Source organism: Oncorhynchus nerka, linkage group LG26 (genome assembly GCF_034236695.1).
Source record: "Oncorhynchus nerka isolate Pitt River linkage group LG26, Oner_Uvic_2.0, whole genome shotgun sequence".
Taxonomy (NCBI): Eukaryota; Metazoa; Chordata; class Actinopteri; order Salmoniformes; family Salmonidae; genus Oncorhynchus; species Oncorhynchus nerka.
In genome coordinates this window covers 33,429,359-33,444,238 of record NC_088421.1, presented here as the reverse complement: position 1 = coordinate 33,444,238, position 14,880 = coordinate 33,429,359, and positions in this window count along the sequence as shown.

Below are 14,880 nucleotides of genomic sequence, written 5' to 3'. Positions count from 1 at the left end.
ACTGAGCTAAAGGGTAGAGCTTCTGCTTTCAAGGAGCAGGACTCTAACCCGGATGCTTATAAGAAATCCCACTATGACCTCAGATGAACCATCAAACAGGCAAGCGTCAATACAGGATTAAGATTGGATCGTACTACACTGACTCCGACGCTCGTCGAATGTGGCAGGGCTTGCAAACTATTACGGACTATAAAGGGAAGCACAGCCGCGAGCTGCCCAGTGACACGAGCCTACCAGACAAGCTAAATTACTTCTATGCTCGCTTCGAGGTAAGCATGAGAGCATCAGCTGTTCCGGACGACTGTGTGATCACGCTCTCCGTTGCCAATGTGAGTAAGACCTTTAAACAGGTCAACATTCACAAGGCCGCAGGGCCAGACGGATTACCAGGATGTGTACTCTGAGCATGCGCTGACCAACTGGCAAATGTCTTCACTGACATTTTCAACCTGTCCCTAAACGAGTCTGTAATATCAACATGTTTCAAGCAGACCACCATAGTCCCTGTGCCCAAGAACACCAGGGTAACCTGCCTAAATGACTACCGACCCGTAGCAATCACATCTGTAGCCATGAAGAGCTTTGAAAGGCTGGTCATGGCTCACATCAATACTATTATCCCAGAAACCCACTCCTATTTAACACTATTATCCCAGAAATCCACTCCTATTTTCATTCCGCGCCAACAGATCCACAGAGGATGCAATCTCTATTGCACTCCACACTGCCCTTTCCCATCTGATCCTCAACACGGGGGCCCCTCAGGGGTGCGTGCTATGTCCCCTCCTGTACTCCCTGTTCACCCATGACTGCATGGCAAAGCATGACTCCTACACCATCATTAAGTTTGCCAACAACGCAATAGTGGTAGTCCTGATCACAGACAACGATGAGACAGCCAATAGGGAGGAGGTCAGAGACCTGGCATTGTGGTGCCAGGTAAACAACCTCTCACTCAAAGTGATCAAGACAAAGAAGATGATTGTGGACTACAGGAAAAGGAGGACCGAGCACGCCCCCATTCTCATCGACGGGCTGTAGTGGAGCAGGTTGAGAGCTTCAAGTTCTTTGTGTCCACATAACCAACAAACTATCATGGACCAAACACACCAAGACAGTTGTGAAGAGGGCACGACAACGCCATTTCCCCCCCCGGTTGACTGAAAAAATGTGGTCCTCAGATCCTCAAAAAGTTCTACAGCTGCACCATCGAGAAAATCCTGACTGGTTGCATCACCGCCTGGTATGGCAACTGCTCGGCCTCTGACCGCAAGGCACTACAGAGGGTAGTGCGTATGGCCCAGTACATCACTGGGGCCAAGCTTCCTGACATTCAGGACCTCTATAGCAGGCGGTGTCAGAGGAAGGCCCTAACTCCAGCCACCCTTGTCATAGAACGTTCTTTCTGCTACCGCACGGCAAGCTGATCCGGAGCGCCAAGTCTAGGTCCAAAAGGCTTCATATCAGCTTCTACCCCCAAGCCATGAGACTCCTGAACAGCTAATCAAATGGCTATCCGGACTATTTGCATTGCATGTTTTTTTTAAAGGCAGTAAATGAGGCTGAATGAACTGTTTCGCTGCCAGACAAGGCTCCGCTGATGTTGTGGTGGTAAGGATTCACTCCGTGGTGCTGAAAACAAAGCTCTGCTGTTGGAACAGCTTTGTGTAGGCCCGAACAGTTTGTGTGCACAGTTTGTCATCGTTATAGTGCAATGAATGTATTGTTTAGTGTTGTGTTGTGTCTTTGCTGGCATGCATAAAAAATGTTTAGTTTGCCCCACCAAGATTTACATGCTAAAATCACCACTGATTCTCAGGAGGAATCCTGAAATACTGTTCTACTGCACTCCATCGTGCCTCCATTAGAGGGCCTCCTACCACCAGGAAGACATCTGGAGAAGTAGGGAAAGGGAAAGGTGTCAGCATACCACATAGAGATAGATAGAGGACTCATCTTTATATCTGTGCTATTATAGTGTCTGTGACAGCATGGGCAGTTTGATTGAGGCTGCAACCCATAGGAAGCCCCACCCAGTTGACTACTTTGACTACTTTAAAATGGCGGAAGCATGGTGGAAGCACTCAATGGCAATGTCCAAGCTAAAACGGTTTAAATCCATGATGAGTCCTCAATCTCTATGACACAGCAGCACATCTCTGATAGACTCCTAGACATCTCATCATTAGAGCCCACTAGCCCAGTCCCCCTGAATATGTGACCGGACCAGGAAACACTCTAGGCCCCAGCTGAATATTTCTGGACATGTGGAGTTCAGCAGAGCCTGGAATCATCCATCCCATTGGTTATTTCATTTGGCATAATTTATATCTCGCAGTAGGCTAAACACAGAGGTAGAAAAATAAGAGGTGTGTGTGTAGGTGTGAGTGTGTGCGTGCGTGTGTGTGCATGTGTGTGTATTTGAGACCAAAGGACAGTATCACCTGTCTTCAATGACAAGGTAGTCTGCGTTTATTATTGTTGAGACTAGGTGCAGACAGGACAGGTGTACAGTGAGTTTCTAAGCATGTGTATGTGGTGTGTACACACAAAAGGATGAATGTGTGTCTGTCTGTCTTCCTTTTTCCAGTTAGTCTTCCTGTATACTGTATTTGCTCAGTCCAGCTGTCTACCATAGTAATAATAAGATAGGCATTTAGCAGTTTTTTTATCCAATGTGACTTACAGAACTGTTGACATTGACAGTCATACAGCATTCACACAGACGGATGCACGCACGCACACACACACACACACACACACACACACACGGGGACTTGTATGGGTTTTTGTGTATGTGCACGTTCACAGTAAAGGTTGAATTTCTTTTCTACTGTTTCTAGGCTGTGTGTGTGCGTATACAGTATGTCACATTTATTCAGTATATGTGGCCCATGCGGGACTCAAACCCTGGTTTTGCCAGCACCATGCTCTACCCACTGAGCCATTGGAACTACATGTTTAGGGCTATGGGTTGGTTTCTAGTGGCAGAACCCAATAGAAAAAAACAGAGTGGTTATATTTGAGTAGCTATGCAAATGTCAACGTACCAGAGTCTGGTCTTGTGGTAGTGCTGCTGCCGGACCACACATACCCGCTGGCAGTGGGGTTACGAATCCTACCTCTGTCTCCCTCCGTTGAATTAGCTTTCTCTTACTTCCACAAAGAATTCCAGGATGTATGCAACAAGCATGCCCCTTTCAAACAATGCATAGTTAAGGGCAGAGACAACCCTTGGTTCTCAGGTGAACTAGCTAAAATCATAAGGAAATGGAATACTGTGTGGGCTAAAGCAAGAAGGTCTGATTCGGCTGATGATTGGATGGCTTTTGTCCTACCTGTTTTGAAAGGAGGTGTTCCCATTCTATAGAGTAACTATTGGCCCATATCAAAATGGTCTGTTATGGCAAAAGTAACAGAGATCCTAGTCAATAAGCAGCTTAAAGACTACCTCCAGGAAAACAATATTTTGAGTGGTTTGCAATCAGGTTTCAGGGCAAGCCACAGCACTGTTACAACAACATGTATGGTTTTGGATGATATTCACTGTGCTCTGCATAAGAAGTTGCATTGTGCCATGTTAATAGATTCGTCAAAGGCATTTGACACTGTGGACCATACTGTATTGGTGCAGAGACTGAAGTGTATTGGGATTACCGGTCATGTTCTACAGTGGTTTGTGAACTACATGTCAAATAGAACCCAGTTTAATAAGGCAGGTGGTTGTAAGTCTGACATCATAGAGCTGCACTCAGGTGTTCCTCAAGGATCAATTGTAAATCCCCTGTTGTTCATTATCTAGATAAACAACATTGGGAGACATATTGAGACAGTTGATGTAAAATTGTAGTGCGGATGACACTGTTCTCAATTCAAGTGGAAGCAGTTTGACTTTGGATTTTGTAAAAGCTCAAACAGCTTTTAACATCATTCAACAGAATCTGTAGGATTTGAAGCTTGTTCTGAATTCCTCTAAAACAAAATACAATAGTATTTTCCAATACTAAACTCTCTGAAAACCATGCCATTACTACCTTGGAAGGAAATTCAATAGAGCAAGTCAAGACTTACAATTATCTGGGAGTTTGAGTGGGTGAGAAGCTGAGCTTCATTAATCATGTTGAGAACCTGGTAAAGAAGATCAAGTTGAGAATAGGTTTTTATTACCGGCATTAGGCTTGTTTTTCTTTGGAGGCAAAAAAAGAGCTGGTACGGTGTACATTCCTGTCTGTCTTGGACTACAGTGATGTCATTTATATGCAGACCTTAAACACAACCCTGAAGGCACTTGATTCCGTGTATTATGCAGCTCTTAGGTTAATTACCAACCAAAAGCTTCTGACACACCACTGTGATCTCTATAGTGCTGTTGGCTGGTCTTCGTTGACTCTATGTAGGCTCAAACATTGGTCTACTATGATCTATAAGGCAATTTTGGGAAAACTGCCACTTTCTCTCTGTTCTTCTTTGATAAGGTCAGAAAAGCAATACCAATTATGGTCTCACTCCTAGTTACTTTTAACCATTTCTAAAATCAGAATGTCTCATGGCAAAAAGTGTTTTAGCTACTCAGCTCTGTGGTCTTGTAATCCTCTCCAGACCAGCTTGAAATCCCAGGAGCTTGTTTCCCTGGAGGAGATTAAAAGTTTGGTTGACTCACGTTACCGAGGAATGTGATTGTCATTCGGACTTGATGCGGTGATACATATGATAGATTATTTTAATCTATGACGCTTGCATGATTTTGTAATTGAAAATAAAAAAGATGGTGTCTGTCAGTTGTTACATATTTGTCTAAAACATTGTTCACCCCTGCTGTTGTCTTGGTTGGACCAGGTATCTCTTGAAAAATAGATTTTTATCTCAATGAGACTAACCTGGATAAATGAAGGTTAAATAAAAATCTGTCTCCCTTTCTACTGTCTCTGTCCTTTGAACAAATAAAATACTTAAAAAGACATATTAACAAAAAACAAGGTACTGTCCCAATTATTTAATGAATTAACTGTATGTACTGTAAGTTGCTTAAATAAAATATTTCAATAACAGGAGATAACTTGATTAAATGATTTGGAAATCGTTCCCCCACTCCAGGAATGACCTGAAAGCAAGCAGCAGAGACAAGAGAGCTGGCACAGCATTAGACCCAACAGCATCTCCTCTAACATGTTACACCTGTTTGGTTCACCTTCCTCCCCTCACTCCCCTGTCAAGGGACCTCTCTGTCTTAGTGGACTGAGTCCTGTTACACCGTACATCATGACACCATCACCCTACATACCATACCTTACGATATGCATGGAATTTCATTTTGTGAAGCCAGCATACAAATACACAAAACGATACAAAACACTATAATACATTCAAACTGGAAAGATAATAATTATTCAATTTCTGCAGTCTACTGTCCGACCATGTATTGTGCCTACATCTGTCCTATGTCCCATTGTTCAGCATCCTACATTTGTCCTATGTCCCACTGTTCAGCATCCCAAATCTGTCCTATGTCCCACTGTTCAGCATCCTACATCTGTCCTATGTCTCACTGTCCAGCATCCTACATCTGTCCTCTGTCTCACTGTTCAGCATCCTACATCTGTCCTATGTCTCACTGTTCAGCATCCTACATCTGTCCTATGTCTCACTGTTCAACATCCTACATCTGTCCTATGTCCCACTGTTCAGCATCCTACATCTGTCCTATGTCTCACTGTTCAGCATCCTACATCTGTCCTATGTCCCACTGTTCAGCATCCTACATCTGTCCTATGTCTCACTGTTCAGCATCCTACATCTGTCCTATGTCTCACTGTTCAGCATCCTACATCTGTCCTATGTCTCACTGTTCAGCATCCTACATCTGTCCTATGTCCCACTGTTCAACATCCTACATCTGTCCTATGTCTCACTGTCCAGCATCCTACATCTGTCCTCTGTCTCACTGTTCAGCATCCTACATCTGTCCTATGTCTCACTGTTCAGCATCCTACATCTGTCCTATGTCTCACTGTTCAGCATCCTACATCTGTCCTATGTCCCACTGTTCAACATCCTACATCTGTCCTATGTCCCACTGTTCAGCATCCCAAATCTGTCCTATGTCCCACTGTTCAGCATCCTACATATGTCCTATGTCCCACTGTTCAGCATTCTACATCTGTCCTATGTCCCACTGTTCAACATCCTACATCTGTCCTATGTCCCACTGTTCAGCATTCTACATCTGTCCTATGTCCCACTGTTCAACATCCTACATCTGTCCTATGTCCCACTGTTCAGCATCCTACATCTGTCATATGTCCCACTGTTCAACATCCTACATCTGTCCTATGTCCCACTGTTCAGCAGCCTGATGGCCATCGGAATGAAACTTGCCTTGCTCCTATTCCTGCTGAACAGTGACAGGGCAAAATCTCAAAACATTGGGCAAGATTGTGTGTAGGATCCTCTACAACGTGTTTGGCCTTGTCCCTTGTGGACCCCAGGAAGAGTAGCTGCTGCATTTTCAACAGCTAATGGGAATCCTAATAAAATACCCCCCAAAAAGACCGTACCTGTCTATTATAGAGGCCCTGAAGCCCCTTGCACTGCAGCCCACAGAGCTTGGACCCCAGGTTAACAGTTCTCTTGAGGATGCCCTTGTTGGCTGCTGACAGCCCAGTGTACCAGCCCAGGAAACAGACAGTCTGCACACTCTCTATATGACAGCTGTGGTAGTTGGAGAGTATCTGGGTGTTGACATTCAGTTGTCTCAGTCTGTGCAGGAGGTGCAGCCATTGTTGAACATTTTTATAGATTTTTATTGAGTGTTGGCATTAACACTTCTTGCTCAAAGCAAAGAACAAGAGAGAGATTTAATTAAAATTAACAATTGAGTTTGGTGTTCCCACAGCTTGTTAGGCTTGAATAATTGACGTGGCTGCTGAGTTCCTGGAGGAGAGAGAGATAGAAATGGAGAGAGAGAGAGACTGAGACCAGGGAGCCCATGTGCTTTGGTAATGGTGGGATCTAGTTATACTGGGGCTAGAACCTGAGACTAGCAGCGTGAAACCTGACAGGGTGCTGTAAATCATGTAGGAACAAGGGCGGAGATGGAAACAGAGCCCAGGAGGCGGCCAGTAGAACTAGAGGCTAATGTGTCAGTTAGCTATCTGCTAGAAGGCCGGTAGAACTAGAGGCTAATGTGTCAGTTAGCTATCTGCTAGAAGGCCAGTAGAACTAGAGGCTAATGTGTCAGTTAGCTATCTGCTAGAAGGCCAGTAGAACTAGAGGCTAATGTGTCAGTTAGCTATCTGCTAGAATGCCAGTAGAACTAGAGGCTAATGTGTCAGTTAGCTATCTACTAGAAGGCCAGTAGAACTAGAGGCTAATGTGTCAGTTAGTTATCTGCTAGAAGGCCAGTAGAACTAGAGGTTAATGTGTCAGTTAGCTATCTGCTAGAAGGCCAGTAGAACTAGAGGCTAATGTGTCAGTTAGCTATCTGCTAGAAGGCCAGTAGAACTAGAGGCTAATGTGTCAGTTAGCTATCTGCTAGAAGGCCAGTAGAACTAGAGGCTAATGTGTCAGCTATCTACTAGAAGGCCAGTAGAACTAGAGGCTAATGTGTCAGTTAGCTATCTACTAGAAGGCCAGTAGAACTAGAGGCTAATGTGTCAGTTAGCTATCTGCTAGAATGCCAGTAGAACTAGAGGCTAATGTGTCAGTTAGCTATCTGCTAGAAGGCCAGTAGAACTAGAGGCTAATGTGTCAGCTATCTACTAGAAGGCCAGTAGAACTAGAGGCTAATGTGTCAGTTAGCTATCTGCTAGAAGGCCACTAGAGGCTAATGTGTCAGTTAGCTATCTGCTAGAAGGCCAGTAGAACTGGAGGCTAATGTATCAGTTAGCTATCTGCTAGAAGGCCAGTAGAACTAGAGGCTAATGTGTCAGTTAGCTATCTGCTAGAAGGCCAGTAAAACTAGAAGCTAATGTGTCAGTTAGCTATCTGCTACTCACACTTACCGGCACTGGCTCCTCGCTGCCTAGCCAGCACAGCAGGTACTAACACTACTGTATCATTCACTTACTGGGTCACACAGACTTGAAGAAATTATTTGAAAAACTAGAGAAAAAAATAGGCCAAATAGAGTGGACAATGGATACATCTTTGCTTGATATTTTCTAGGCTAGACTAGAGCTAATTGCGCTGTCAGAGGGACCAGGGGTTGAATTGGGTAAAAATGAGTTAGAAATGGACTTTCACGGTCTCATAGGGAGATAGAGGTTTAGTCATGGAACTCTCATTCAAAAATCATCTTGTAGAGTATGGTACCCATATTAGGGCAGCCTCAGTCTCAGCGGGTTGTCCCGCGCAGCCCAGTCAAAACTGTTCGCTGCTCTGGCCCCCCAATGGTGGAACAAACTCCCTCACGACGCCAGGACAGCGGAGTCAATCACCACCTTCCGGAGACACCTGAAACCCCACCTCTTTCAGGAATACCTAGGATAGGATAAAGTAATCCTTCTCACCCCCCTTAAAAGATTTAGATGCACTATTGTAAAGTGGCTGTTCCACTGGATATCTTAAGGTGAACGCACCAATTTGTAAGTCGCTCTGGATAAGAGCGTCTGCTAAATGACTTAAATGTAAATGTAAATGACTTAAATGTTGTCCTACTATGGATACTGTAATGGCCTAGAGCTACATTTTGAGGGAATTTGCAACACGTATAATCAATGTACATTTACATTTACATTTAAGTCATTTAGCAGACGCTCTTATCCAGAGCGACTTACAAATTGGAGCGTTCACCTTATGACATCCGTAGAACATTATCAGAACATTAGTTGTAGTGGTAGCAGCTGACATGCAGAACATTATCAGAACAGTAGTTGTAGTGGTAGCAGCTGACATGCAGAACATTATCAGAACATTAGTAGTAGTGGTAGCAGATGTAATCCCTTAATTGTAATAGAGCACTTAAGTCCCAGTCCTTCATCGAACATATAGTAGAAGGAAATGGTTTAATCAGACATATACTGTTGTTGATCGTCAATGTTGGACAACTGCTGCAATTTTGCCTTCTGCAACCTCTTAAAGGGATATATTTAGTCCACATATGACATATACAAGTGAGTAAGTCTATGATGTACTAGAAGGGTCAGGGGGACTAAATTACGAAACACACTGTACCAACAAACAGTTAAATGCTGTGGGTGTTCGTCCTATTGCCTCTGACGAGAACATCGGCCATCATTTTCTGTTCATTCATTAACGATTCTACGTGTTGAGTGACACCCAGCATGTGGACACTTTACAAAGAGTCATCCTGCCACTTGTAATCGGACCCTCTAACTTAACTGTTACACTCAAATTGTTACCTACACATAATGATTAGGTGCACGTTAGGACACGTCTGCCAACACCTCTTGTAGTTAAACCCAGACAGCACGGGCCTCCTAAAATGGCCTCCATTAACTAACGACTAACCAGTCAAATAGTGGACTGTCTCACAGTATCTGATGCTGCTCCCTCATTTGGAAAAGTCCACAAAGTGCCAGTCTTCTTGTACACAGCGATACCATTAACTCATTGTCAGGTTGGACCTTTACAGCACCTTTCAGATTGAGGCGTAGTCTCGTCTACAGTACAACCATGCATTATCACTAATGCAATTTGGCTTTAGTCTACTTACTGTAGTCTAGCCTTCTATTATAACCAATCACCTGTTCTCACTATTCTTGATGACTGATCAAGTTTTCTAGCACTGGCCAGTGGAGGCTGGTGGAGGGAGAAATTGGGAGGAGGTGCTCCCTAATGTTCCCCTCCCCCAGCCTCCACTGGAGTAGGAATGGTGCAACACTTTTGAATTTGATTTATTAAAGGTGCAACATGCAGAAATCGCTCCACCATTTCCTGGTTGCTAAAATTCTAATAGTTTGCTTAATTTCATTTTATGTGACAAAACAAGCCGTCATTGTGTAGAGAATCGTTGTACCATCTATACCGCTGTGAAATATATTTTCCTAATTCGAATCCCCGAGCTGACAAGGTGAAAAATCTGTTGATCTGCCCTTGAGGAAAGCACTTCATCCTAAATGCTCCAGGATCGCTGATCCCTGGTCGTGAACCCACTCAGGGAGATTTGGATATGCAAAAAAACATTTTTTATGTCACGTCTCACACTCGTACAGGTTACCTGCTTGTAAATGCAGTGAAGCAGGACAAATATAAGCACTACCCTATTTGACCTTTGAGGTCACAAGCGGCTTTTTTTGAAACTTTTATGGCATTCATCCCTGTATAGACAAGTATCGGGTGACTTCCACAGACTAGATTGGTTCCCAATAGAGACAAAGAGGAACAGCATGAGAACAAGAGAGAACAAAGAAAATCTGTGTTTTTCTGAATGTTGCGCAGCACTGACTGAGTAAACAGCGACTAGGGAATTTGCACAGTGCAGGGGGACTTGAACATCCACCTCCATGGGTATCCATGGGTATTGCCTGTTTTGTTCCCACCAGCCACTGCATCAATTTGTTATCAGCGGTGGAGGATGGGTTGCACATTAAAGTTTCAGATAGACTTAATCAGTAAGGTGAGGTATGACCTTTTTGGTGACAATGAAGCGAAGGCATAAATTATTGAACCATTGCCTGTGAGGCAAGCAAGGACTGTATAGGTTGTGTCAGAGTCAGACCAAGTCTCTTCAGACCTACGTCCAGGCCTAATGCATTGTGTCAAGTCCAGGGCCTGTGTGTGCTCGGTAGACCAACTTATCCCATCTCGTGAATATATTTTGGTCAACATTAGCCTACACTTACAAGCATCATTGGAGAAGCCAGTCAAATCTCCCTGAAGGGCAGGCTTGAGTTTCAACCTACTAACCCTAGACAAGGAATCAGGCACATGAATCGTGGGGGTCAGGACAGATAAAATGCTGTTTGGTTGTGTTGGATTTTCAGATTCAGAACTTTCAGGTAGAAATTATATAATTTGATTTTGTGCCTCATAACCCTGCAATAATATAGATTGCGTCACAATATGGGGTGGCAGGTAGCCTAGTGGTTAGAGCGTTGGCCTTGTAACCGAAAGGTTGCTAGATCGGAGCCCCGAGCTGACGAGGTAAAAATCTGTCATTCTACCCTTGAACAAGACCGTTAAACTATTGCTCCTAGGCCGTCATTGTAAATAAGAATTTGTTCTTAACTGACTTGCCTAGTTAACTAAATGATCCATTTTCGTTAAAGTTTCCCTTTAACTTGAAGCACATAGAAAACTTCAAATCAACTTTTCAGCTGCAAAAGATGCTTGTGCAGCAGACACAATTCAAACTTGGCTGTTTTCAAAGGTTTCAGTCTCTGTTTTTATGGGGGAATTGACAGCATCTTTCAGCCTATAAATACACATACAACTCAAGACTTCGTTCCCCTTTATAAAGCATATTTCTTGGATCTTCACAGAAATTCCCTCAGTGCTGCTATGTGATCCAAGGGCCTTCAAAAGCGGGGCTGCCGCCAGTTGCCCATCCCTGGCTTAGTTTTAGCCAAAATAACCTTATCTAAGAAACCAATTATAATCTAGTTGCTGTTTTAATACTGTACAACTGAACACATGTAGGATATATGTCGATGACCCTTTCCTTTCATTTGTCTCCGCAAAATATTGTAGGAAAAGCCCAGTGTAAACTGAATACACTGAAGTCGTGCTTTTGAATCTAAAGTCAAACAAACATTGTTCTGTGAGCCACATCCATCCACCTTTGTATCAGCAAAGGATTGTGTTTGCCGACTGACATTTTCTCCACATTTGCACTGTCTGTGTCTACGTGGCCCTGGGCATTATCTCACCATCACAGTTGCCTCTCTCTCTCCCTCCCGCTGCCCTTGAGCCATGATAATCGGCAGAGGATGGGGTGCACATTAAAGTTTCAGACAGACTTAATCAGTAAGGTGAGCCTGACACTCTTTTCTTGGTATGAAATTTTGGTGACAATGAAGCGAAGGCATCAATTATTGAACTGTTGCCTGTGAGGCAAGCAAGGACTGTATAGGTTGTGTCAGAGACCAGGCCTCTTCATGGTGTCGAGTCCCCGGGACTATATGTGCCCTCCCAGTAGACCCACTTATCTCATATCCTAAATGTCTTTTGGTCAACAACGTTAGCACACATTTCCCAGCATCATTGGAGGAGACAGTCACATCTCCCTGGAGGGCAGACTTTGAGTTTCAACCTACTAACCCTTGACAGGGGGCTTGTTCAACATTGTAGCTGACAGTGCAGATGACTGCCGACTGACTGATCTACAAATCCCCCATTGCATCATAAATAACTAGTCATTATTATTTGTAGATCAATCAGTTACCATTTACCCACAATGCATTATGGATTTGATGCTCTCGAACATGGCCACTGTCTTTTGGTCAACATTAACCTACATTTCACAGCATCATTGAAGAAGCCAGTCAAATCTCCCTGCAGGGCAGGCTCTAGTTTCAATCTACTAACCCTAGACAGGGAATCAGTCACATAGATCATAGGGGTCAGGACAGATAAAATGCTGTTTGGTTGTGTTGGGTTTTCAGATTCAGAACTTTCAGGTAGAAATTACATAATTTGATATTGTGCCTCTAACCCTACAATAATATAGGTCGCATCACAATATCAAATGATATATTTTCGTTAAAGTTCCCCTTTAACTTGAAGCACATAGAAATCTGTAACTTCAAATTAGTAACTTCAACAAATGTAACTTTTCAGCTGTAAAAGCTGCATGTGCAGCAGACACAATTCAAATTTGGCCTTTTTCAAGCGATTCAGTTCGTCTGTGCTTTTATGCAGGAATTGATAGCATCTTTCACAGCCTATAAAGATGAATAAAACTCAAGGGTTCATACCCTTTTGTTAACCACATTGCTTGGATCTTCACAGAAATCCCCTCAGTGATGCTATAAGTGGCTTTAACCTATTGGCCTTTTGGTGCGTTGTATTGAATACTTAAAGGGATACTTCAGGATTTTGGCAATGAGGCCATTTGTCTACTTCCACAGAGTCAGATACCATGCCAAAATCCAGAAGTATCCCTTTAAATCTGTCCTTACAGTGTGTGCACACATACAGACACAAAAACCCCTCTTTAGCCTGTCATAACCACAGGCTACTGACCAAAATGTGTACCTGGAACAAAAACATGAATGAATCCTAGCTCAGTGTTTAACATAGAGTAACAAACCATTGTTGGCCTCAGCCAGTGAGAGAGTCTACAGTCTCCTATAATGTAGGACAGAGGGCTATACTTTTATTGAAGATATTTAAGGATGATTAGCCTAGATTTAGCCACAATTACATTATCTGAGAACAAACAATAATCTAATTGCTGTGTTAATACAACTAAAGGTGTGTAGGACATGGCTCCAACTACATGTGTGGATTAGCCTTTTTTGTCATTTGTCTCCGCAATATATTGTAGAAAATATATTTATTGTCATGCTTTTGAATCTAAAGTCAAACAAACATCGTTCTGTGAGCCACATCCATCCACCTTTTGTATCAGCAAAGGATCTTGTTTGCTGACTGACATTTCCCCCACATTTGCACTGTCTGTGTCTACTGGGCATTATCTCACCATCACAGTTGCCTCTCTCTCTCTCTCCCGCTGCCCTTGAGCCATGATAATCTGCCTGTCACATGATCTTGTTCCCCTGTCCCCATGCAGCAGGCAGAGCGGTTCTAGGTCCTGTTCATTGGGGCATGCAAGGGAAAACATTTTTGCAACGGAAAAGGGAACTAAGCATTTACCATTGGACAGGTTCAGTCTGTTTTCTTCTGTTTGGTGATTAATGACCATGACCCTGTTGTGTTCCATTTCCTTTCTGTTTATCAGTCATGGCTGCTGACCCAACAGGGGTCACCGCTCGGTTCCATTGTGTTCCCCACCCGGCAGCTTGTGTTACCCACTGGCTTCCCCAACCTTGTCCCCCTCCCCCCGACCTGCACTTCCCCGAGCACTTACAGTATAGGGTCGCAGATTGAAAGGCAAGTCACAGAAGATGACTCTAATGCTGTCTCTCTTTCTTTCTTTCACACTGCACGCATGTATGCACACGCACACACACACACACACACACATACACACACACACACACACACACACACCATTCTTTTGTTCTCTGTGTGCGTCTCCTGTGGTCCTGGAGAGCAGATTCTGATAAGGTGGTGTGATCCTTTGAACTACAGAGTACAGCTCAGCTTAACAGCTTCTATCCCCAAGCCATAAGACTCATGGACAGCTAATCAAAGCCCCCCCTCCTCTCTTTTATGCTGCTGCTACTCTCTGTTTATTATCTATGCATAGTCACTTTAACTCTACCTACATGTACATATTACCTGAATTACCTCCACTAGCCGGTACCCTCACACCTTACCTCTGTACCCCTGTATAAAGCCTCGTTATTGTTGTTTTACTGCTGCCGTTTAATCATTTCTTACTTTTTTCTATTTTTCTTCAAACTTCTTAAAGCGTTGTTGGTTAAGGGCTTGTAAGTAAGCCTTTCACTGTAAGGTCTACACCTGTTGTATGTGCATGTGCATGTGACAAATTAAATGTTATTAGATTCGATTTTTTATTTGATTTTATGTTTGGACTGATTGACATGCTTATATACTGTAGTTATAGTAGTAACTTCCTGGTCAAAACTAGCCTACAACTAGAAACATCTGGCTTGATCCCATTGCTGCACTCTAATTACAGTACAGTGTAGTGGCATGCCCATCATTTCATTAGAGATTAAGTACAGTTTGAGAGGGCAGCAGCTGGCGAATGAGTAGCCAGGTGTGGGTTTGTAGGGCTTGATGTTATGGTGCTCCCGTGTCCTTAGAAGCTAATCTAAACAGACTGCTGGA